The sequence below is a fragment of the Lacerta agilis genome, chromosome 1 (genome assembly GCF_009819535.1).
Source record: "Lacerta agilis isolate rLacAgi1 chromosome 1, rLacAgi1.pri, whole genome shotgun sequence".
Lineage (NCBI taxonomy): Eukaryota > Metazoa > Chordata > Lepidosauria > Squamata > Lacertidae > Lacerta > Lacerta agilis.
In genome coordinates this window covers 118,378,622-118,402,563 of record NC_046312.1, presented here as the reverse complement: position 1 = coordinate 118,402,563, position 23,942 = coordinate 118,378,622, and the positions used below count along the sequence as shown (strand labels likewise).

Here is a 23,942-nt window from a genome sequence, read left to right as displayed (position 1 = left end):
AAACGAGGTCATGCAGTAAAAGAGAAAATTCCAGTGTGCATAGTAGAATATAGAGTTCAACAAAAAAGGAAGGAAGGGGGATAAAAGAAGTATGGGGGTAAGCTACAATGGCTAGCTGAATAGCCACCCAGGCAAAGTTAAGCAGTCTTCAGTCCAACAGATTTTAAATGACTTAACTTTGCTTTTTAAGGTGCTTAACTTTGGATCATTGTATCCTCTGTTATGGATGCATCAAATCCTCTGTAGGTCTAAGGCAGGAGTGGAAACCTTTTAAAGTCAAGTGTCATGTGACTCTTACCTTTATACCATGGGTAGGCAAACTAAGGCCCAGGGGCCGGATCTGGCCCAATCACCTTCTAAATTTGGCCCACAGACGGTCCGGGAATCAGCGTGTTTTTACATGAGTAGAATGTGTCCTTTTATTTAAAATGCATTTGCGTGCTTAGACCTTTTAACCTGACCCTAGAAATAAATTTAGACATCACTCAAATTTTGGTTTGGTTGTTGGAAGAATTTAGGCCACAACTTTATTGATTACAATCAAGTGAGTGGTTGCATAGGCTCTGGCCCGACTAGCTCCCTGCACCCTTGCAGGCAGAGCTGACCCAGAGCGCAATCGTAGGTCAGCCATGGGTAAACACCAGCGACAACAGAAGGGGGTGTGCCTCCTGCCTGCCACCCTGATGTCCCCCGGACTCGGGCATGGGCACAACCCCTCACAGGGCTGACCAAACCATTGAGTCCCTGGATTCCTTTACCGGAATACCCATCGCATAGGAGTGGCCAGACTGTTCTGCCACCCCTATCACCTGAACCAGAGCCTATCCGCAACCTTACAAGTTGTGACGATTTGCTACGCGGCAGGCGAAAACCCAAATGGCAACAGCCAATCAGCCAAGTGTGGAAAAATTTCTGCCATGCCCCTACCCCAACGGTAGGCAACACACGACGGCATAGCAAGGTCAAGCGCAAGCCCCTAAATATAGGGAGAGGTAGGTGGGTATTCCAATGCAATAGCCCCAAGAGGAAGCTCAGGTACACGTGCATGTCAATAAATAGGTCCCTCGGTGTGCTTTCTCTTGCGTCCCATTGGTCGGATTGCTCCCAACATTGAGGGACCCACCAATAGGCTTCTCCAGATAATCCCCACCCACAACAAGGGTCTGGTTGCCAGGTCACACAGCAACACATTCCCTCTTTGAAGGAGGACCCAATCTCTGGGCTATTTGTGGGGCCTGCCTGGTGTTTTTACATGAGTAGAATGTGTCCTTTTATTTAAAATGCATCTCTGGGTTATTTTTGGGGCATAAGAATACATTCTTCCGCCCCCCCCAAAAAAAAAATATAGTCCGGCCCCCACAAGGTCCGAGGGACAGTGGACTGGCCCCCTGCTGAAAATGTTTGCTGACCCCTGCTTATACTGTTGTACTGGCTTAAAAGGCCTATTTTCTGAGCTAGGCCAATTAAACTTAGAGACCAAGGAGCTAGGAGTCCATTTTGTTATTTATTGCAAAAGCAACAGGTTACAGCCGAATCATTTCGCAAAAACTGTAACCCCGCACAAAGGTCTGGGCAGGGGTATTTATAACATTTCAAACAAAGGATTTCAATTTAACCAATCATATTTCATTACCTCATTTCAGTTTAGTATGCATGTCTATTACCTAATTTAATACGCATGTGCTGTGCAATAAGCATTGCTACGTAAACCTTGATTCTCAGAGATTGTTACATTTTGTTAGTATGCAATGCATGGGAACCTGTGTTAGGCTTTTGTTCCATGTATCAACTTATGTTCTAGCTTATGAGCTGCTTCTTTGCGACTGACTTAGCTGTTCTTCTTTCCCTGTGGGGAAGGCCTCTTTTGCCAAAGCATCTGTTTCTTAAAGCAGCAGGTTATCATAATTCTTCTATTAGAGGCATCTTCAATGATTTATAGGGGTTCACATTATCACATTTATTATGGCCCTTTGGGCCACTGCCACAATTCCATGGGCTCCATTACAGCCATGCAAAAACCAAAGGTTTATACAGTACGCTCACACAAACACACACACTGGTCCCATCACCTCCTGGCAAATAGAAGGGGAAGAAATGGAGGCAGTGAGAGATTTCACTTTCTTGGGTTCCATGATCACTGCAGATGGTGACAGCAGTCACGAAATTAGAAGACGCCTGCTTCTTGGGAGAAAAGCAATGACAAACCTAGACAGCATCTTAAAAAGCAAAGACATCACCTTGCCGACAAAGGTCCGTATAGTTAAAGCTATGGTTTTCCCAGTAGTAATGTACGGAAGTGAGAGCTGGACCATCAAGAAGGCTGATCGCCGAAGAATTGATGCTTTTGAATTATGGTGCTGGAGGAGACTCTTGAGAGTCCCATGGACTGCAAGAAGATCAAACCTATCCATTCTCAAAGAAATCAGCCCTGAGTGCTCACTAGAAGGACAGATCCTGAAGTTGAGGCTCCAGTACTTTGGCCACCTCATGAGAAGAGAAGACTCCCTGGAAAAGACCCTGGTGTTGGGAAAGATGGAGGGCACAAGGAGAAGGGGACGACAGAAGATGAGATGGTTGGACAGTGTTCTTGAAGCTACTAACATGAGTTTGGCCCAACTGCGAGAGGCAGTGAAGGATAGGCGTGCCTGGCGTGCTCTGGTCCATGGGGTCACGAAGAGTCGGACACGACTGAACGACTGAACAACAACAACAACAAATTGTCTCAATTACACTAGCTAGGCAAAGCACTTCAGGAAGTTGCACCACTGGTCTGGGGAGGGGTGTGACCTGTGACCTGGGGGAGTGGCGTGGCTTTTGCAGAGCCCCAGGAGAGATGGAGAAGCCTGGATAGATGCATTCAGCCCCACTGGGGCCTGAAGTCCCCCACTCTGGGTCTCAAAGTACACTATAGGCCAGAAGCTGATACTGTATTGCCTGTGGGCATCAGGGTGCCCACCAGGACCTCCTACAAAGGCATCCACAAAGGCTTTCCACCAAATAAATTCCCCCAATCTGCTGTATTCCTATTGGCTTGCTCTGTCTTCCTGCTTGCTATGCTCTGCTGCCATCTTAGGTTAAATATACCCTCTTAAAAATGATTGGATGAAAGGATTTGACCCCCTCTTATGTTTGAAATAGAGCTTGGCTCTAGCACGGTGGTGTAGCAGTGCCCAGTGGCGTAGCATGGGGTGGGCTGTGGGGGCTGTGGCCCTGGGCGTGTTTTTTTGAGGAGGGGAGTGACCAGGCTCCCTCATTGAAGCCTGGCTCTGCCGCATGAGGGAGCCACAGCCCAAGCCTGACCCGGGAGTGGACGCTGCTGCTGTGTGTGTGTGTGTGTGTGTGTGTGTGTTTATAATTGTTTATAAACGTCCGATGGATCTCAGAATTTTCAGCCACATGAAATACTGATTTAGAAGATATGTGTCCCCTCTTCTCTTTTAGAACGAAAATATACTGAAAGACTATCAACAAAAGTGAGTTCATTACCGTTTTCTTTCAGGTAAGTTTTGTACAAATCTATGTCTGTCATATCTTACATTTACTGCATCGCAGGCAGCTATACACGTGCAAAATACCTTGGGATCTCGGGGTGAGGCTTAAGTCTCTGGTGGTCCTTAAGAAGGTCGTGAACAGCTTTTTTTCTCTCTCTGCGACAATTAATAGCCAACATAAGCTGCTGTTATAGATTGGGGCTGGTATATTGGGGCTTGACCACGTTTATTAATTTCGGTGCTGGTTTTTAAACATGGTGGTGAATTGGAAATGGTGAGTGGGTTTAATATTGCATTTTAGAACTACACGCATGTTGCAAAGTGCTTTGTCGAGAACGTTCTAAAAAGGGAAAAAACAAATCCATTATATAAATGAATAAACACACACGCGCACTTCACCACTACACCCACGATCTCTCCTTCCTTCAAGACACAATCTTGCTATTCACAGCTGAAACACACAAAGACCCATCAAAATGGAAGCCTCCTCTCAGAGGATTACCTGAAACACTGCAAACAATCCTTCTTGTAAATGTGTAAAATCCTTTTTTTTTTCTTTTTTTCTTTTTGAAGCTTGAGATGACTTGCATCAAAATCTGAAATCGTATCGTATACACGGTCACATCACAAACTATTTTCCTCCAAGTTACATCATGTGTAAGACTGCAAAGTTCAAAAGTCCCCCTTACAGACACAGCCTGGGCCATTAATTATACATATGGCTAGATCACAACATCCAGATTCCCATCATTGCTACAGCTGCCTGCAGTGACTTTAATGTTTTCCCCTGCCCTTTCACTTTATGAATAAATAGGCTATACAAAGCACATGATACTTACTAAACATAGAAAAGCAGGCATTTGCAGAATTCAGCTGTTTGTCCCTTTACAATGCTAAGTCGTTGTTTATGTCAAAGCAGATTTTTGTGTTACCCTGATTTGCTAGCACAAATTTCAGGAATTGTAGTCCCCTTGATCAAATGTGTACATATATACACACACTTGGGGTGGGGTGGGTTATGTGTGTGTATATATGTACACATTTGATCGAGGACTACGACTCCTGAAATCTTAAAGGTAAAGGGACCCCTGACCATTAGGCCCAGTCGCGGACAACTCTGGGGTTGGGTTGCAGTGCTCATCTCGCTTTACTGGCCCAAGGAGCCGGCGTACAGCTTCCGGGTCATGTGGCCAGCATGACTAAGCTGCTTCTGGCGAACCAGAGCAGCGCATGGAAACGCCGTTTACCTTCCCGCTGGAGCAGTACCTATTTATCTACTTGCACTTTGACATGCTTTCAAACTGCTAGGTTGGCAGGAGCAGGGACCGAACAACGGGAGCTCACCCCGTCACGGGGATTTGAACCGCCGACCTTCTGATCAGCAAGCCCTAGGCTCTGTGGTTTAGACCACAGCGCCACCCGTGTCCCGTAGTATAGTGTGACATAAATGATCATAGGTGAGCCTTGGGCTCAAGTGCACTCTCTCCCCTCTCCTAGGTTGGCAGGAGCAGGGACCGAACAATGGGAGCTCACCCTGTCACAGGGACTCACACCACCGACCTTCCGATCGGCAAGCCCTAGGGCTCTGTGGTTTAAACAAATCTTAGGCCATAATAAATGTCCCAAGCCTCTTTGCTGGGAATGGGGGGGGGGGCTACACATTATTGGAAATAATACACTGGTTTGGATGCATACTTTCACTCCTACAAACGTAACAGCACATTCCCTCTGTGGAAGACTTCTGATGCAGTAGAGGAATCTCGTTTGTGAAAAGGGGAAGGCAGGATGCCCCCCCCCACACCTTTTTGAGGGTTTGGGGACCAATTGGAACAGAATGGGAAGTGGCACTCTGTGCTGCAGAAGAGATGGGAAAGTCAGTGAAAATAACATCCCTTTCTTTCAATGGGAGCATTCTGAATAAAAATATTCAGCAGATGCTACCACCACCAGTAGGAACAAACTTTGGATTCAACCCTACAGATGATATCTACCACTCATAGCCAAAAATTCACATTATACAACACTTTTATTCCAATGCATTATTCTGCTCTTCCTATTATCTTACAGTATATAAAGGGAAAATGCTGGCTGTTTGACAACCTGCTGTTACTATTCTATTGCTTTGTGGTTTAGGGCAAAAATACTTCACACACACACACACACACACACAACCTCATACAGAAGTTAGCTATTATGATGCCCTGATCTCTGATTTCTTATTCTATCTATTTAAATTATTTTATTATTTCAAAGAACCCTACAAAGTAGGAACTTTTTGCTTGCATTCACGTTAAAACATATTTTAATAAATATTATGAATTACTTTTAAAATGGAACTTCCTAGGGGAAACAATACACTAAATGGGGGAGGGTTTTGTTCACTTTAATTTTTAAAAAGTAGAAATTGATTTTAGATTCCAAAGAAGAATTCTGTGTATAGAGCAGAGAGCCCCAAAGATCACATTATTTGGATCTGCAGAATCCCAGAATTACAAAAACATGAAACCTCTTCCTCTTCTTCTTCTTCTTTGCATAACTTAGGTTATACCATGACTACACTTTGCAACTTCTGGTGGTTAACAGCAACTTTCTTGCTTTTTAATGTTCTCTTCCAGAAGATAAATATTTTGTCCTCTTTATTTCCATATTCTGCATGGTGCACATCACAAAAAGAAAGATATAAAATAGAAATCCCAAGACTGGCAATTAGACATAAAGATCCTAAATTAATTGCACCACTGTATTCATTCTTAAAAACCTGAATTTTTATATTTCCCCAAGCTGCTTCACAGACATTTAACTTAAGAATGGAATTTACCTTCTGAAGTACAGGAATGCTCCGTCTTTCTTAAAGAATCTGGATGTTGACTTCCATAAGGTCAGCCAAAGAGTATGTGATTGCTGAATACCAAAAGTCTGCCAAGTGATTTATTTCAAGAGGCTTACTCACTTCCTCAGTTATTTCTTGTATTTATTTATTTTATAAATAAAAAACCAACCCAGCAACACCCAAATTTTAAAAGTATTAAAGGAAACTAACCAACACATCCTGAAAGAAAATAATTCCAAGGCTCACACAAGATATATTTGGACAAAATCTTCTGAAATCTCAAACAAAAAGGAAAAAGTAGAGGGGGAGACAGGGGTTTCAATATCTTTGAAACACTTTGTGCTTTTAATTGCAGCATTTTAAGCAATTCGTAGCTACATTTCGAATAACATTCTAAAGTAGGGTCAAGCAGCACAGTGCTCTCTAGATGTTGGACTCCAATTCTGCTTCCTTAACAAAAGAGTTATCCCACCCAGTATTATTTTTCTAGAAAAAGAGGTGCCGGAACTCATCATGAATGCCTCCGTTGTTCTGTATAATGGCAGTGGCGCCCAACTGAGATGCTGGAACTGAGTTCTGGCAAGTTCTGGCTGAAAAAAAGCCCTGATGCCATCTACAATAAAATGTTTAATCATCTTCACCATGGATGGCCAACTGGCAGCCCGTGGCTTCTAGTGGCCCTACCAAACTGTATTCAAGGTTCAGCAAAAAAGCCATTATTATTAATTGAATTTTTATACTGCCGAATCCATTTCATTCATAAAGGAAAGAAGCATGTTTTGAATTTGTAAGGAAAAATGGTACAGATCTAAGCTTAATCTTAAATATGTATTCTATAGATTTTGTATATGCATATATTATTTTTAAGTGTACATAATTACAAGCAGGGCAAATATGCATTTTCTGTCCCCATCCCTTGAAGAACAGAGTGACCCCAGATGTCACGAGTCCCTAGAAGGCACCTTGGATGGGCTGGTCAAAACAGAACATCCAGCACTGTGTCCCACACCTTGAAGCCCTCTCCTTCTGCAGCTCCCATGGACAAAGATCTCCCCAACCCAGGAGGCACTCAATACCTTGGTTGCCTAGGACACAGATGGCAGTGCCACCTCAAACAGACTGCTTGTGCCCAGTCCACTGGGAGTTCCCATTTGATTGTTCATTCCACACATGTCCGCCTCTGAGGGGGATCAGGTGATGTGTCAAATGTTGGACCAATGTCTTAGCTTGGTTAGCCATGTCATGTCCCTGCTGCATGGGTGTGACCTTCGCCGTGTTTATGTACCGTACTGATCTGAGTGTTAAAGGTGGTAAAGTGGTACCTTGGTTTTCGAATGTCTCTGTTGATGAACATTTCGGTTCGTCAACAAAGTAAATGCTTCGTTTTTTTAACATTCCTTGGAAGTCAAACATGCCACGCGGCTTCTGCTGAGTGCAATATCTTGAGGTTTGGCTGTCGGCTACAGAGTTTTCGGTTTCAGAACTCGAACGGTCTTCTGGAACGGATTACGTTTGAAAACCGAGGTACCACTGTAGTTATTCCCTTGCACACGGTAATTTTTTAAAAGGAAAAAAAGAAGCAGCATTAATTAACACATAACCTCTCTGAGAAATGACCAGCATGCAGCAAGCTTAACTTCTATCTGCCACCTGTGGTTGCTTGGTTTTTATTACAGCAAATGATACCATCAAACACCATTTCATTAAAAACAAAACAGGAAGCAACAGTTGATCAGGACTTTCTAGGATTTAGTCCAGACATTTCCTATAAGCAAAAGTTCATGTTTATCAGACACTATGCGGAGCAGCAATAGAAGTTTCAGCACAGTAGGGGAACTATTCTAAAAAGAAGAAAAAAGAGAGAGAGAAACCTTGGGAAAATGAAAATATTTAAAACGAATCAAAGAGTACTTTGAGCCAAATGGAAACTCTCAAACAAATAGTCCCAGGTCCAATATAAACATTGCAACCTTGTCATAAATGCTGGAAAATAAATAAGCAAGACCAGGCTGTGTGCTCACTGATCAATTACATACTGGCTTCCAGCAGACTTTATTTTTTCAGACTGTTGAGTGGAATTCCTGGGAAGTTTATTACAGGGAAAAATCAGTGCTAGCAAACAAGCACGCCCAACAGTACCAATACAAGCCCACAATATTCAGGTGCATGGGGCACAGGACATGTTCTAGGCCAGGGGTCACCAATGGGGTGAGTGTTTGCTTTCACAGTGTGTCTGGTGCCACCGACAGTTTATGCAGTTTGCAAATTTGCCCACACACCCAGAAAGGTTGTTAGCCCCAGTTCTAGGTTGTGCTTTAGGTATGAACAGTCAATAATGAAGCCCAATGGGCCTGGGCCATGCCAAAGAAGAACCCCATGTGCACCTTAAAACACACCCATGTATCATCTGCCATGTCTGGGAAACTTTGGTTAATTGTTTCTGAACAAGCCAGCATTCAGAAGCCACCTCCGTATGGCTACACAACACAGCTTGTTTTGAAGGTTCCTGGTAGAGATGCAACAGAAAGGTAGGCTTAACTGTTGCTTCCTGGCGTGTTTCCTCCCTGCAAAGTGACAGCAAAAGGGTCTGCATTTGTGATTGCACGAAGCTTCCACAAAACCTGGCTGGTGGATCTGAATTATAAATTAAAAGCAGTTTTAGGATCAGAAGACAGAAATCCAAACTGAAGCGTGGCCACTTGCGTGTTGCCCTAAAAAGAGAACAAAATGGGCATTGATTTATAGTAGGCCTGGGCGATGTATCGATACATCGCCCAGGTCCGGTTTGAGGGCCAGAGCACAATGGCACCTTCACCCAGCGGGTAAAACTGCCACAACCACCTGAGTCCTTCCGCCACCAGTGTCCAGTGCAAGGAACGAGCTGCATTGGCCCCAGCACCTCACAAGGCCATAGCCGACGCAGCGCATTTCTCCCTTTGCTTTCCAACATTGCGATGTATCACGACGTTTGGCTGCAGTTACCGGTAGGTAGCCGTGTTGGTCTGCCATAGTCAAAACAAAATAAAATATAAAAATATAAAAATAAATCCTTCCAGGGTGGTGGGAATGGGTGATTGGCTGATTCAAGAGAAGTTGCTGAATTGCAACTCATTACCAAACTTAAAACCACGGAAGAGACCTGGTCTGAACAAAGACATTGGATTCTTATCTCATTATACATGACAAAGCTATCTTTAGCCATCTCACCCCTTGCTTTCCCCTTAATACTAATTGCAGTCGTTAACAGTCGTCAACAGGTTTTCCACACCCATCAGCCAATCACCCATTCCCACCACCCTTCTGAGTAATACCCCTCCTCACTCTCTCACTATATATAAGGGTCTGGTGACTTCTGTTTCAGTGTATCTGAAGAAGTGTGCATGCACACGAAAGCTCATACCAATAACAAACTTAGTTGGTCTCTAAGGTGTTACTGGAAGGATTTTTTGATTTTATATTTTGTTTTGACGTTTGGCTGGTGATACATGGCTATGTTGAAAAGCTGCTATCGCCCAGCCCTAATCTATAGGTGCAAATCCAGCAGTTAATATACTTTAAATAAAAAAGACAACACATCTTACCACACCTGTGGCGAGGTGACCTTTGTCCATGTGCTACCAGCTGTGAATGGAGAACTTCCAAGACCCCTCCTGCTCTCCCCTCCTTGGGATTCCTTACGTTTGAACTGGGCTTGTACCAGACAAGCCCACCAAATATGGGACTTCCTTCTGGAAGGTAGGCACATGACCACCCTTACCAAGCTCTGATACAATTCACAGCCTAAATTTTAAATCTAATATTATTTTGCAGCAAATACAATTATATTTGTGGTGCCTCTGAAGCAGACCTTGAAAACCATAAGCTTGTTATATCTGAAAACATGGCCTCATAGTCAAATGCACAAATTTAGCTCTCAGTCTTAAAATGTATTTGAGGCTGATTAATTTCAAGAGAACAGGATTTTGAATATTTGCCCTCAGGTGACAGCTTAAAACAAATGTTAAAATATATACTGCTTTGAAAAAGTACGAGCCTCAAGGAACTAAGACGCTTAATGACATTTGTAAGTATATCTGCCTCAGACCATTTGCTGGGTTTTTTATCAGTTGAATGAGGTTACCAGTTGTGCTCATTTTAGGCAAGCCAAGGAGTATGGCTTTTGCAAAGGGAGATAATTTGGCCAATCAATCAATCAATAATAAATTAATAAATAAAATTTGTTATTTGTTGTTATTTGTACCCCAGCCACTCTGGGCGGCTTCCAACAAAGATTAAAATACATTAAAATGTCACACATTAAAAACTTCCCTAAACAGGGCTGCCTTCAGATGTTTTCTGAATGTCAGGTAGTTGTTTATTTCTTTGACATCTGATGGGTGGGTGTTCCACAGGGCGTGCACCACTACCAAGAAGGCCCTCTGCCTGGTTCACTGTAGCTTTGTTTCTCGCTGTGAGGGAACTGCCAGAAGGCCCTCGGAGCTGGACCTCAGTGTCCGGGCTGAACAATGGGGGTGGAGACGCTCCTTCAGGTATACTGGGCCGAGGCCGTTTAGGGGTTTAAAGGTCATCACCAACACTTTGAATTGGGCTTGGAAATGCACTGGGAGCCAATGTAGATCTCTCAGGACCAGTGTTATATGGTCTCGGCGGCCGGTGTTAAATCATCTGGTTAGACAATATGAGCACAATCCAGAGACCTGTGCGAAAGTCACACTGGGGAGAACCTTACATTAAAGCGTATAAGCACACACGAGACCAAATTATCATCATTAGTGGGACTCTGAGTAGATTCAAAGTTTAAACAGGGCACATTACCAACTCTCCCGTCACAGCACATGGAATACTGGGAGAAGACCAGGCTATAATATTTTGCCCCAACACTCCAGCTCTCTTTAGCTGACCAAGACGGAAGTTACCAATCCCCAACCTCCTCCATGCCTTGATCCAGCTCTTCTGTATATTAAATACAGCATTCCTGATTGCATGGAGGAAAAGAGGCAGGGCTACATGCATACAACTTGGGTAGAAACTCAAAGAGCTGGGGACAGGGGGTTGTGATTCAACTCATTCCTCCTCCATATAGATAACCATCTCCTGATCTAGTTGCCCAAACAGCATACCCTCCAACATTTCTACGGTGGAAATAGGGATATCCTATTCTATATTAGTAATTTTACTATTTATATCCTGCCCATCTGACTGGGTTGCCCCAGCCACTCTGAGCAGCTTCCAACATATATTTAAAAAAATAGAATCATAGAATAGAATCATAGAGTTGGAAGAGACCACAAGGGCCATCCATTCCAACCCCCTGCCAAGCAGGAAACACCATCAAAGCATTCCTGACAGATGGCTGTCAAGCCTCTGCTTAAAGACCTCCAAAGAAAGAGACTCCACCACACTCCTTGATAGCAAATTCCACTGCTAAACAGCTCTCACTGTCAGGAAGTTCTTCCTAATGTTTAGGTGGAATCTTCTTTCTTGTAGTTTGAATCCATTGCTCCGTGTCCGCTTCTCTGGAGCAGCAGAAAACAACCTTTCACCCTTCTCTATATGACATCCTTTTATATATTTGAACATGGCTATCAATATCACCTCTTAACCTTCTCTTCTCCAGGCTAAACATACCCAGCTCACTAAGCCGTTCCTCATAAGGCATTGTTTCCTCATAAGGCCTCATAAGGCCTTTGACCATTTTGGTTGCCCTCTTCTGGACACGTTCCAGCTTGTCAGTATCCTTCTTGAACTGTGGTGCCCAAAACTGGACACAGTATTCCAGGTGAGGTCTGACCAGAGCAGAATATAGTGGTACTATTACTTCCCTTGATCTAGACGCTATACTCCTAATAACATTAAACATTTAAAGGGTTCCCTATAAAGAGCTGTCTTCACATGGCTCAGGGGTTAGATAACTCCATACCGTCCAACATTTCTCTAAAGAAACTAGGGACATGACATCCTAAGGAAAAGCGCGACATTCTGGGAGCAAATCAGAAACTGGAACAGCTTCTATAAATCCAGCGCTATCCCTGGAAATAGGGACACTTGGAGGGTCTGAAGCAGGACTTTTGTCTCTTTCACATGTAGGGGATGTGTTGTCAAACATCACTGCTGAGATGGTGCAATCCTATGACAATGACTGTACTACATTGTTCTGTTTACACTGTACCAGCTCTTAAACACATAAATGTGTGCTTTAATCTCATTCTCCTAATAGTATCCTATGCAAAGAGCTCTATGCCCATTTGTAATTTTTAAAGGTCTTAAGCCACTGCAAAACTTATTCTACTGGTTGCCCATTTGTATTTTGTTTTCAACACAAAGTACTTTCCCATGAATATTTTATGGCTTGATGGCATCTTAGATTGTATGATGGTCAGTTGCACAATTGTTCAATATCCCAAGTAGTTTCATTTGCAATTCTCATTGATGCATAGATACACATGTCACAAGATCCGCCTCTCTCATGATAGACTTCACAAGTTTTAAGTTCTATACATCCATAAAAATATAATGAGCTTAGAAAATGTGATATATGTCTTTAATCTAGCTTTCAAATTGGGGTTATTCTAACAGTGGCCAGAAGAAAGCATGAAGTTATGCAAGATTAAGCCAGAGTTATTGCAATATAGCTCATGGCACACTGAGCTGTGACCAGTTTGTCTGATAAGAAATATTGTTGCCCTTGATTTCTGCAATAGGAATGGCTTCAGCTAACTCAAATTTCCCATTTAGAAACCGCTTACATTAAAGTAAAAGTGAAACTTGTGTTATGGTATTTAAAACACCCCAATTTATTAACGGAATTTTCTAGCCTTTAGTAAACTGTAGTCTAAATATCTCTCAATATTATCTGTTCCTAGGAAATTTTTCAAAATAATGATTTTTAATTTCAAAATATTAACAAAGCAGTGAGTAGAATATTCAAATCGAAATAGTGCTCCTCAGAACTTAAACCAAATTAGCAATGTTAAACCAAATTCAAAGCTGACCTTTAAAGCCTTAAACGGCCTCAGCCCAGTATACCTGAAGGAGTGTCTCCACCTCTACTCCTCACCTACTATAATAATAATAAATAATATTAATAATAATAATTTATTATTTATACCCGGCCCATCTGGATGGGTTTCCCCAGCCACTCTGGGCAACTAAAATTAATATAAATAAATGAAGCAACAAAACATTAAACATTTCCCTAAACAGGGCTGCCTTCAGATGTCTTCTAAGAGTCAGATACTGTAGTTGTTTATTTCCTTGACATCTGATGGGAGGGCGTTCCACAGGGCGGGCGCCACTACCAGGAAGGCCCTCTGCCTGCTTCCCTGTAACCTCACTTCTCGCAGTGAGGGAACCGCCAGAAGGCCCTTGGAGCTGGACCTCAGTGTCCGGGCTGAACCATGGGGTTGGAGACGCTCCTTCAGATATAATGGGCTGAGGCCGTTTAGGGCTTTACTAATCCTCTTCCTTGCTACTGCCTTACTGTATCACCTTTGGCCTGCCCTCTCTGAGTAAGGAAGGAGTGAAGGGAACGAGGATATGAAGCAGAAGCAGTAACCTCTGCTGATTCTTCACATGAAAAAGAAAACAAACCCAAGGTAACAGCCAAGCACCGTGTTGTGTCATGTTCTTCAGAACAGAAGAATTCGGAAGGAAATAGTTGAGTTGTTCAGTTACAGAAGGCCATTATAAACAGTGGGGAAAATGTGAACTCTTTAAAACAAACAAACAAAAAAGGGATCGCGTTGCTTTGTATCACAGAGGACAATGCCAAAGCAGGGGACCATCCTATATAGGTATCGGAGATTTCCTGTTCACCAGTCTGCTACCCGGTCATTAAAGAGGCTATAATTAAATGTGTTTACTCATCTTCCCCAAAAAAATTATGAGGGAGTGGTGAGAAGGGAAGAGACACTGGGAAAGATGCCACTATAGTTTCAACCTTTCTGATGGTTTCCATAGAACTGCTGGGTAGATCTGGACACTTTGCTAGAGTCGGGGCCAGAATTCAATAAAAGTAAGCTAACCTCATGAGCTTGGAACTGAGGAATTCCAAGGAGCCACTGGAATAGCAAAATTTCAACCATGATTCAAGTATTAGGAATAAGTAAACGGAAAGTGAAGTTTATACAAGAAACGCACAATTCATACTCATTTGCTGTTGGACATTCAGACATAATGGGAGGTAGTGTTTAAAGCAAAGCTTTCCAAACCATGTGTCGGGGCTGGAAAGGGGTTATTTAAACCACCAGTTAGCTAGTAAAATTGAATTACTGTGTCGTGAAACAATGCATGTCCAAAAAATGTGTCATCAACATTAAAAGTTTCGAAAGCTGTGTGGTTTATAGTGTCAGGCTAGGACTGGGTGGAAGGAACTCAGGATCAAATTCTCACTCGGCCATCAAGCGTACTAGAGACCATGGCTACTTAACTATCTCTCAACCTAACCTAACTCTCAGGATTGTTGTGAACATTAAATGAAGGTGTTATAAGAAAAATACTGCTCCCTTTCCCTTGTGTGGTATCTAAGAGCCAAAGGGAAGAACCCATGGAGAAAATCTGAGACAGAAATTTAATAAATAAATCCTGACAAGACAGAAGTACTGTTTTTGGGGGACAGGAGGAGGGCAGGTGTGGAGGATTCCCTGGTCCTGAATGGGGTAACTGTGCCCCTGAAGGACCAGGTGCGCAGCCTGGGAGTCATTTTGGACTCACAGCTGTCCATGGAAGCGCAGGTTAATTCTGTATCCAGGGCAGCTGTCTACCAGCTCCACCTGGTACGCAGGCTGAGACCCTACCTGCCCGCGGACTGTCTCACCAAAGTGGTGCATGCTCTGGTTATCTCCCGCTTGGACTACTGCAATGCGCTCTATGTGGGGCTACCTTTGAAGGTGACCCGGAAACTGCAATTAATCCAAAATGCGGCAGCTAGACTGGTGACTGGGAGTGGCCGCCGAGACCACATAACACCGGTCCTGAGAGATCTGCATTGGCTCCCAGTACGTTTCCGAGCACAATTCAAAGTGTTGGTGCTGACCTTTAAAGCCCTAAACGGCCTCGGTCCTGTATACCTGAAGGAGCGTCTCCACCCCCATCATTCAGCCCGGACACTGAGATCCAGCGCCGAGGGCCTTCTGTCGGTTCCCTCACTGCGAGAAGCAAAACTACAGGGAACCAGGCAGAGGGCCTTCTCGGTAGTGGCGCCCGCCCTGTGGAACGCCCTCCCATCACAGGTCAGGGAAATAAACAACTACCTGACATTCAGAAAAAACCTGAAGGCAGCCCTTTTTAGGGAAGTTTTTAATGTTTGATATTTTTGTATTTGGTTTCTGTTGGAAGCCGCCCAGAGTGGCTGGGGAAATCCAGCCAGATGGGCGGGGTACAAATAATAAATATTATTATTATTATTATTAAATAAAAATTATAAGCCACAATAATACTGTATTTCAGGGCTGTCATCACATCGTATTTTGTCACCGGTAGTATGTGATTTCCTATCTATGCCCTACAAAGAGAAAGAGCACTAGGACCCCCATAGCTCTCCCAGAACTTTAGTTTCCTTTGGATAGTGCCTGTGACACCCCACCCTCCACTGTACTTGGTGCCAATTTGTCACCCTTTTCTTCAGGTCTTTAAAATCTTTTTGCTGGGCGAGCACTCAAGTCACTGTACTGCTTAAAGGCAACAGTGCTTGCACATACAACTTGGTAGGAGGCATGGATTGCAGAACACCTGCAAGACTACCTTCCTCCTCACCCACATCAATGCTCACCCCATGCCATTTATTTATTTATTATTTATATCCCACCCATCTGGCTGGGTTTCCCCAGTCACTCTGGGCAGCTTCCAACAGAATATTCAAATACAATAATCTATTAAACATTAAAAGCTTCCCTAAACAGGGCTGCGTTCAGATGTCTTCTAAAAGTCTGGTAGTTGTTTTTCTCTGACATCTGGTGGGAAGGCGTTCCACAGGGTGGGTGCCACTACCGAGAAGGTCCTCTGCCTGGTTCCCTGTAACCTCACTTCTCGCAGGGAGGGAAACGCCAGAAGGCCTTCGGCACTGGACCTCAGTGTCTGGGCAGAACGATGGGGGTGGAGACGCTCCTTCAGGTATACTGGACCGAGGCCGTTTAGGGCTTTAAAGGTCAGCACCAACACTTTGAATTGTGCCCAGAAACGTACTGGGAGCCAATGTAGGTTTATTTGTTGTTTCCTTAATGTTACATTTGTTTGGAGCATGCGCTTGGCATTTTATTAAAGCTCCCATGTCTATGTCATGGCTTTAAAAGCAAGCTATTCCCATTGCAAGGCATTCCCACCCCATAATATGCAGCGAGCATTACTCTACTTCCAGCTGATCAGGGCTAGAGCAAAGTACAGCACTGCAGAGGCAGTCCTGGCCGTTCTTAAAACAGCAGCAAAAATGTGGTGTGCTGTAGGGGCTAGCAGAGGGGATTGCTCTTTCAAAAGAAAGAGGTTTACGGATTAATAGGCGTTGACGTGCTTTAGGTTCATCTAATGTTTCTGTTCGCCAAATGTCTCCATCTGGTGAAGCAGCCACTCGCATCACAAAGGCAGGATGGAACAGAACATTGGTTTCTGTCCGAAAGATCATAAATCCCAGTGACGCGCCAGAAGCCTTTGCAGTGGAAATATACTGATAAGCCGAGCCAATGACAGCGAATGGGCCTCTACGGTTGCTGTCACTGAGCAAGAAAACGTTTGGAAAAAAGAAGCATGCATATCCAAAGCAATGCAGAGCAAAAAAAATAAGTGCGAGCGTGTGTGTGTCCCGAAAAGGACCCTTTTTGGTGCTGATGTTTAACTATATTCAGCAACAAAAAGACAGTCTCGGCGTGGACTTCTGTGAAAATAAATATTTTCATACGGGTGTCTTTTCTCGTTAATTATAAAATAGAGGGCTGAACACATCCATCAACCGGCCTGATCTGATTTAAACATACACACACACTTCTGATTAAACTCAAGCCATCCTTTTTATAATCAGAGCCAGCTCTGCTGCCTGCTTCCTACTTTTGCATTTCCTTTTGACTTCTCATTCCAGAGGGTGAATCTACACTGCCAACGCTTCACGGTACAAGGGCGGGCCAGCCAGGAGGATAACAACGTCAACTGAGGAATTTTGCAGCAGACAAAAGGAATACAACTCCTAGAATAAACGAACTCCTTGGTGATGGAAATGAATTTGTTTTCGAGACTGGAGATGCCCTCGTCAACGGGATGAAACAAGAACATCTAAAAATCTAATTCATTGTGTGTGGAAATGTCCACTACGACTGCCTTATAAGAAAAATTACTTGCGTTGTTGGATATGAAAATATGCTGTCTGCAAAAGAAAAGTTGTTATGTATATGCATACACTGTGGGATGTCAGCTTTATATGCTCTCAACAAGTATATCATTTAGATATAATTGGCTCAATTCTTTCAATCACGAGTGGAAATCATGGTGGGCAGCTCCCAAAAATCTGTTCCAAAGGACTGGGAGAACCTGCAAAACAACATGGAAGATTTGGGGGAGCAGGTTTGCAATCAGAAAGTCACCTGCCTTTATCATACATTAGCAGATGCCTCCACTGGATTAAAACCTATCACCCAAGCAGAGCAGCAGCACTGGATTTCACACACCAGAGTTTTACTGAAACTCTTTGGGCCTTCCTAATCTTGGGGGGGGGGGGGGAGAGACACACAAACATCAAAGCTTCACTTTTTCATTAGGGAGACATCGTTCCACCCCATCGTTCAGCCCAGACACTGGGGTCCAGCTCTGAGGGCCTTCTGGAGGTTCCCTCACTGTGAAAAGTGAGGTTACAGGGAACCAGGCAGAGGGCCTTCTCGGTAGTGGTGCCCGCCCAGTGGAGCGCCCTCCCATCAGATGTCAAGGAGAAGAAGAACTACACAACTTTTAGAAGACATCTGAAGGCAGCCCTATATCGGAAAGTTTTCAATGTTTGTCATTTTATTATGTTTTTATATGTGCTGGAAGCTGCCCAGAGTGGCTGGGTGGAGTATTATTATTATTATTATTACTACTACTACTACTACTACTATTACTTGATGTGGACACAAGCATTTTTCTAATAGGATCAGGTGAAAGTGACGTGTTGTTTCAGCAGAAACACCGTAAGTGTCAACATATATACTGCCGGGTCAGAATGGATAATTTTTTCTATAAGGCATCATTCTGACATCATGCTACAATCCTATCTTCAGCTATTTTTTATTGTCAATTTCAACGGGGCACAAGGACATTGAACTTTCTCAGATTTCATATTCTGGTTCTAAAATGAAAATGCACTCATAGGTTAGAGCTGCATTTGACAGATTGCAATAACACACTCTTACATGTAATTGTGTGTCTACATGGTAATTGTCGCACATGTTGGGAAAAGATTGGTTTATATCTCTGTACAAGAAGAAGAAGAAGAAGAAGAAGAAGAGTTTGGATTTGATATCCCGCTTTTCACTACCCGAAGGAGTGTCAAAGCGGCTAACATTCTCCTTTCCCTTCCTCCCCCACAACAAACACTCTGTGAGGTGAGTGGGGCTGAGAGACTTCAAAGAAGTGTGACTAGCCCAAGGTCACCCAGCAGCTGCATGTGGAGGAGCGGAGACGCGAACCCGGTTCCCTAGACTACGAGTCTACCACTCTTAACCACTACACCACACTGGCTCCCATTGGCCATTCTAAGCAGGGTGCTGAGGATCCAAACACGTGAGAAGAACCACAGGTTTCCCAGACCTGGGTGATGCTTCAAGCAACTCTTCTGATCCCAGACAATAAGCAGAACATTTATAAATGTTAGCAATAATTTTGGAGTGCATAAATATCAAGGTAAAAAAAGAACCCATCACATAATGAAGCTGCTATGTTTATATTGTACAGGTGTCGAGTTAAAAATACAAGTAACGATCAGGTGGTCTCCGTTAATCCGTTAAAGTTCTAAATTCAGAAGACATTTCAGAGGCTGAACAAAGCCTTTGGAATTGAGCATAAGGTGTTGAACTTTCCCCAATCTTTCAACTCAATCAGAGCTACAAGCGTAAGTGTATTAAAAAAAGAGCTTATGTGAAAGCTTCCCCCCACCCTTTTTAATCTTGTCTGACCTGAAATGGAAAGCCTCCAGAATTTCCCCAATCCCAGCAGGTTTTACTATAAGCTCCAATCCTATCTAAATTGTCAAATATAGTCCTTATAATAACAAACATGTTATTGAAAAGCTGCTTCGTGAAAAAATGACAATCAGATTAACCATGATAGAAACAAAGAGGTCTTAAATATTTTTCGCCACAATTGTTCTCAGCATCTAGATTTAAGAAGAGTTTTTTTTAAAAAAAATCTATATCCCAAAGTGCAGCACAAAAATAGAGTAAGATGCATGGAAGCAGTGTGTGTTTACTTTGGGTCTTTACTTTGTGCTACTGTTATTCAAAATTAGGCAGAAATTCTTAAATAATCATATCAACATAGCAGTTGCTACTCCTCAGGCAACATTCCCATCACCAAATATGCCAGTCTATTTTTGAAGGGTTTCATTAATACAGTATTTTACCCACCCACCCCAACAAATGGGCCACATTCCAACACAGAGTTCATTCCACTGCATTGATTTCAACAACCTTAAGTACACTTGACTATGTGTTAGATGGTGGCTCAATAATTTCTCATGAATGTACTTCCAAGGTTCTATCATTTCTTCCATTTCAAGGAGAGTTGCCAGAGAATTCTGAGAAAAAAACAGAAATGGGAGCAGAACTTGCTGGTGTATGGATACTCAGAAGTTACCATATATACTTGAGTATAAGCCTAGTTTTTCAGCACATTTTTTGTGCTGAAAAAGCTGCCCTCGGCTTATACTCGAGCGAGGCGGGCGGTGGGGGGCGGCGAGAAAGAAGCCCTTTCTCTCTGCTTGTGCCGCCACCCGCTCTCCCCAGTCAACCATTCCTTAAGAAGTGTACAAGAACAGCGGTTCTTTACTCTCCCCAGGCAGCTTGTTCCATTCCTGAACTGCTCGCATAAATGCAAAGTTGGCAAAGGAAGAAGAGGAAGGAGCAGCCCAAAGGATTGCTTTCGGGCTGCTCGTTCCTCCTCCTCCTCCACAGCGGCAAAGGTGAACCGGCTTATACTCGAGTCAATAAGCTTTCCCAGGTTTTTGTGGGAAAATTGGGTGCCTCGGTTTATATTCGGGTCGGCTTATACTCGGGTATATACGGTAGTCCCAGTGAGTTCAAGTTCCAGGTAAGTTCCAGGCACAGGATTACAGCCTGAAACTATGAATCAAGATGGCCTTAAGAGTGTCTCAGCCCTCCATCTGAAATATAAGGAGGGCAGCCAACTTCCAGAACTGCTGTCATGCTTACAATAAGAGAATGTAAGCGAAGCACCGATATTTTGCAAGTGCTAACTATAAAATGCTAAATTATTCTTGAGATATACCTTCAGCTCACAGCCCTCTTTCTTCCTCGCTTATCTATTTGGATCGTTTATTTATTGCCCTTTGTACAAACCACAGGGCGCTTTACAACGAAGTCAAATAATATTTTAAAAAATATTTAAAATCCATAAAATAACACAGTCTTTAAAATACACAGTCCTGATATAAATGCTGGAGTAATTCTAAGAGTCATCATGTGATAAAGGCAATCTGAGTCATAAGCTACTCCTGAGTCTTTCTACTCAAAAGTGTTGTGGTTTTTTTTTAATGTAGCCCAGACAACATACCCACACACAGAAAATTTCTGCAGAAATGTAGAGTGGATGTACCATCTATTTTACAATTTCACAACATTCAGAAGCGTTCTGAAATAACCTGTAGATAGACTGTAGATGCACACTTGTGAAAGAAAAATCTTACATTGTTATCATTTGCCTTGTAACACAATAAGAGCTAGAAAAATTACCTGTCTGAATGACCTCAAGGTTAAACAGTCAAACCAGAGGAGCTCCAAGTAAAGTGAGCAAGCAAATTAAATTAAAACACACAAAAAGCAGCCACAAGTGCAAATAGGAATTATTGGTTGGTATCATTCCAGTCTCCTACAGGCCCTTGTGGAAATTCACAAACCAGTTCATGTCAACTCACAGTAAAAGCAGGAAAAATACTGTAATGCAAATAGTTGACAGCCACTGAATTTCACTTCCAGGAGCTTAACGTATTAGGACAATACATATTGCAAATTGCAAAACCATGTCATGTGGTTGACTCCATTTTCCTGCTACATGTTTTTTTGTGGTGCTCATGAGGAGAAAGAGCGAGACTTATATGTGCTTCATAGATTACTGTTTTAGCAGAATCACAAAGCACATGTCATGTTGAAATAGTAATGCGTGGAATAGTTCTAATAAACAACCAAAATAATAAACACCCAAAACAATAACAAAAGGAGGTATTTTTCTAGTTGAAGAGTTTCACTGCAAATGAACCACATACCTTGGATCCCAAAAGCCTTGGTGCGCGGAAATTTTGGTTCCTGAATGCCGCAAACCCGGAAGAGAGTGTTCCGGTTTGGAACGTTTTGGAAGTCGAACAGACTTCTGGAAAAGATTCCGTTTGACTTCCAAGGCTGTACTTGTACCAACAGAATTTCAACCAGGAAAATATTGAAACTGGTCCCAACTCAGAGCCACAAACCATCAAAACCATAAATGCAAGAACAATTGAGTTTTATACATCCATGTACTGTCTTCCTTAGGGTTTGTGTTTTACAATCAGGGAGAACCTCTCTAAATGATGGGTTCAGACCAGCCATATATACAATGCCAGAAAAGTTACTAACCTACTAAGATCACTCTGCCCATCTTCCAGCAGCCTGTCCACTTGCCTAGATGGAATTCCATGCAATTGTCACCTGCGTGGAATTCTTCATCACCTGTGGCAACCATTTACATAGCATGTCTGAGTTAGACTAGAGCGAAATGTAAGTCTGTCCACAGTAGACTTCCCCAGGCTCCTGCCCTCAAGTTATCTGACTACAGTTAACATCAGCCCTAACATTATGGTCAGGGATGATGCAAGCTGCAATCCTACATCACGCGCCAAAAAAGAAGCTTTGAAGTCTCTTCAAAATAAAGCAAGCAGGAAAGTTTGGGTTCATTAAATCTATGTTGTCACTTCTTCCCACTAAAGAGTCTGACTGAAAAGAAGTGTGGGGAATGTCATTCAGGCACCAGTCCCATTGGCAGACCAACTCTGGCGTTATAGTGATGTCTGCCAACATGACATAAAAGCTGGCAACATCAGCCCCACCATCTGGGAATCCCTTGCAGACTACCTTGATACAGTGAGGTGGTGTATCCACAGCAGTGGCCAGAGGAGGAATGACCACTGGGAGGAGCGCAGAGAGAAGAAGTGACATGGTGCATCTACACCAGCGAAACCATACGTCTTCATCTGCCCCAGCTGCAATAGAACATGTCTCTCCTGTATCGATCTCTATAGGTCACAGCAGATGCTGTAACTCTCCAACAGTTTGACTTTATCACCAATGGCACGCTCTTCCATTGTCTCTCAAGACGGACAGATGCCAACATATTTTCTGGACCACCTCGAATTTTTCATTTGTGTGGCTATTGATAATGGCCACATAAGATTTTTTAAAATTAATACTCAAGTGAGCATAAAAGTAAAGGAGATCACCATCCCCCCCCCCAAAGTAAAACCTACAAAACAAATGGGATCAAATACATAGGCTATATCCCATACATATCAATGTCAAGTTATAAATAGAAATGACTGAGTTTGATCAAAGAAAGGTTAGCACTTCTGGAAGGGCATCTTGCTGCCTCTGCTGGTCCTACTGGTACAGAACATTTGGCCGCTGCCCAGAAATTTTACATTTCTAATTCTGTAGCCCTTTTGCCAGGGCTCAGAATGCGGTTGTGTCTGAATTTTGAGAGCTGGGACCAACGACTGATAAGACGTACTGCTTTCCTTATTGTATTCCATCAAGACAGACTAATCCATATGGAAACCTGATGAACCTGCAAGAAGCATCAACCTTCAATAAAATGCCAGTTCATCATCTTCTGGAATTCTTTTTAAAAATCCCCATCCACAACAGATCTTCAATTAAAAGAAGATTTAACTCAATTACTCAAAAACTCAATTACTAAGACTGTGGTGACTCAGTTTTCTTCTTAGCATGGGCTGTTGTCCAGTAAAGATATACTGTAGTTAACTGAGCAAATGTAAGATTTACAATGGATTTCTCTCTTTCATATCATTTCTCGGAAGGTTAAGCTATTAACTTTCCTGTGGAGAGGAGCAACCAGCTTTTTTGTCTATTTCTGTCACATCAGAGAATGCTTCTCTTTGATGATAGTGAAGAGTTGGAAACATATTGTACACAACATCAACCCTAACCAGTTGAGTTAAATGCCTACAGGAAGATACAGAAGAGAATGGAAAAGACAAATCTGCAACATTACCTTTAAAAATACACTTAAGCATGTACCGGTAACTAGTTCTAGAAAAACAAAAACCCTATGGCAGGTGCCCTTATCCATACACCAGAAGTCCTTCATTTTTGTTAAAGTATCATTTGTCAAACAGTTTGAGGGTGATTGATAACTATGCTTATTTTGTGGTAAGGAAGCAATTG

General features: G+C 42.9%; 1 protein-coding gene across 3 annotated transcripts in view; it reads right to left on the bottom strand.

Moving 5' to 3' along the window:
• Window positions 1-23,942, bottom strand: part of HECW2 (HECT, C2 and WW domain containing E3 ubiquitin protein ligase 2) — a 183,355-nt gene that overhangs the window by 107,572 nt on the left and 51,841 nt on the right. The window lies entirely within an intron of this gene.